The sequence below is a fragment of the Schistocerca serialis genome, chromosome 6 (genome assembly GCF_023864345.2).
Source record: "Schistocerca serialis cubense isolate TAMUIC-IGC-003099 chromosome 6, iqSchSeri2.2, whole genome shotgun sequence".
Taxonomy (NCBI): Eukaryota; Metazoa; Arthropoda; class Insecta; order Orthoptera; family Acrididae; genus Schistocerca; species Schistocerca serialis.
The window spans coordinates 103,470,298-103,473,249 of NC_064643.1; the positions used below are offsets into that span (position 1 = coordinate 103,470,298).

At 47.2% G+C, this 2,952-nt stretch overlaps 1 non-coding gene across 1 annotated transcript; it reads right to left on the reverse strand.

The window, feature by feature from the left end:
• Positions 1 to 2,386: 2,386 nt before the first annotated feature.
• On the reverse strand, positions 2,387 to 2,461 carry Trnak-uuu (transfer RNA lysine (anticodon UUU)). Its single transcript has one exon. It is a non-coding gene; the product is annotated as a tRNA-Lys (tRNA).
• Between the last annotated feature and the right edge of the window lie 491 nt (positions 2,462 to 2,952).

A 2,952-nucleotide genomic window follows, 5' to 3' on the forward strand; every position in this document is an offset into this window, starting at 1 on the left:
TAAAATCTTAAATTAAATATCAGAGTTCGCATTTAAAAAAATTGCTTTAACCTCCAAAACACCTTGAAAATCACGTTCAAGATCACGTTTATTAGTAGCAATGTGTGACTCTCTTTACCACCTACAACATTTATCTAAAGCACTTTGCTGTATCTCATCTCTATCCCGAGGTATTCCACATTATGGATTAAAATGGTCCACCCTGTATATGTAGGGTGAATCAGAACTCCACCGACAAGTCTTCAGAAGTTGTTCAGGGACATTTTCTGTGTATTTTCGTGTAAAGGATTCACGATCTCCTTCGGCTCGTTGCAGGTTTACTACAATTCTTTTACAATACTGGCCATTACAATTGCTACACCACGAAGATAATGTGCTACAGCCGCGAAATTTAGCCGACAGGAAAAAGATGCTGTGATATGCAAATGATTAGCTTTTCAGAGCATTCACACAAGGTTGGCGCCGGTGGCGACACCTACAACGTGCTGACTTGAGGAAAGTTTCCAACCGGTTTCTCATACACAAACTGCAGTTGACCGGCATTGCCTGGTGAAACGTTGTTGTGATGCTTCGTGTAAGGAGGAGAAATGCGTACCATTACCTTTGATAAAGGTCGGATTGCAGCATTCAATGACTGTTAGCAGGATATCGAATCAGTGTGTTCAGGAGGGTAATACGGAACGCCGTGCTGGATCCCAACGGCCTCTTATCACTAGCAGTCGAGATGACAGGCATCTTATCCGCATGGCTGTAACGGATCGTACAGTCACGTGTCGATCCCTGAGTCAACAGATGGGGACGTTTTCAAGACAACAACCATCTGCACGAACAGTTCGACGACGTTTGCAGCAGCATGGACTATCAGCTCGGAGACCATGGCTGCAGCTACCCTTGAGGCTGCATCACAGACAGGAACTCCTGCGATGGTGTACTCAACGACGAACCTGTGTGCACGAATAGCAAAACGTCATTTTTTCGGATTAATGCAGGTTCTGTTTACAGCATCATGATGGTCACGTCCGTGTATGGCGACTTCGAGGTGAACGCACAATGGAAGCGTGTATTCGTCATCGCCATACTGGCGTATCATCCGGCGTGATGGTATGGGGTTCCATTGCATCATTGGTTAGACGTCTCGTTCAGCTCTTGGTGGCATTGGAGGCACTTTGAACAGTGGACGTTACATTTCGGATGTGTTACTACCCGTGGCTCTACCCTTCATTCGATCCCAGTGAAAACCTACATTTCAGCAGGATAATGCACGACCGCATGTTGCAGGTCCTGTACGGGCCTTTCTGGATACAGAAAATGTTCGACTGCTGCCCTGGCCAGCACATTCTCCAGATCTCTCACTAATTGAAAACGTCTGGTCAATGGTGGCCGAGCAACTGGCTCGTCACACTACGCCAGTCACTACTCTTGATGAACTGTGGTATCGTGTTGAAGCTGCATGGGCAGCTGTACCTGTACACGCCATCCAAGCTCTCTTTGACTCAATACCCAGGCGTATCAAGGCCGTTATTACGGCCAGAGGTGGTTGTTTTGGGTGCTGATTTCTCAGGATCTATGCACCCAAATTGCGTGAAAATGTAATCACATATCAGTTGTAATATAATATATTTTTCCAATGAATACCCATTTATCATCTGCATTTCTTCTTGGTGTAGCAGTTTTAATGGCCAGTAGTCTAGTTTCTTGCCCCAGTTGCCATTTGTATCTACACTGCAATGAAAACAGTGCACAAAGGTGCAAATGTCGACGGTGTGCACATTATGTCTTGTTTCCATTCGCTCACAGTACCTACTGTTGACAAGATAAATGCCCTCCGTACCAGTTGATTCAAGACTGCCCGGTTCTGTCTAGCGTTTCGCTTTCTGGCAGTGTTAATTGTGCATTTCGAGTGATACACAGCAGTAGTACGAATAGCTTGACTGATGAAGAATCGGTTGATATGCACTTCTTGTGTAGGTTCACTGGCTATGATGGACGAGTGGCAGAATAACGCTATGCCGAGCTGTTTCCGCAACGATGGCAATCACTTCGCAGAACGTTTGCATCTTTCTTCGAGTTGTTGCGTCACTCCCTGTTTTGTGTTGGTGGTATCATAGATCGATAAAACCTGTATCCGTGTCCCACAGTTGGCAACGTAAACGCACATTTCCGACAGACGCCGACAGCGGTCTCGCAGACACCTGTCGGAACCAATGATGCGCGCCCACGGAGCCGCGCCTTCAGCGGCTGCGACTACGAGCGACCTCTGCCAGTGCGATACAGCATGGCCGGTGGCAGCTACAGAGCCCACACTCACTCGTAGTTTACAATGAAATGAACGCCCTTAGCTGCTTACAGCCGTTGACATACGTCAACGTTGACAGATGAAAATGCGTGCCCCGACCGGGACTCGAACCCGGGATCTCCTGCTTAAATGGCAGACGCTCTATCCATCTGAGCCACCGAGAACACAGAGGATAGCACGCCTCCCGCGAAACCCACATTCTCAACGTATCGTCCCGCACTACATTCGTAGTGCCCCCGCCCATTATACTCATTACTCGCGGCGCGTTGCCGATTCCCGTAAGAGTTCGGGCACTGTTTGTGCATTTGCACAGAAGAAGAAGATGGTCTAGTGGCCTTAACTATATATATACTAAAATGGTATCTGTTCTTTCGGACATGTCCGAAAGAACAGATACCATCTTTGTATACACTCCTGGAAATTGAAATAAGAACACCGTGAATTCATTGTCCCAGGAAGGGGAAACTTTATTGACACATTCCTGGGGTCAGATACATCACATGATCACACTGACAGAACCACAGGCACATAGACACAGGCAACAGAGCATGCACAATGTCGGCACTAGTACAGTGTATATCCACCTTTCGCAGCAATGCAGGCTGCTATTCTCCCATGGAGACGATCGTAGAGATGCTGGATGTAGTCCTGTGGAA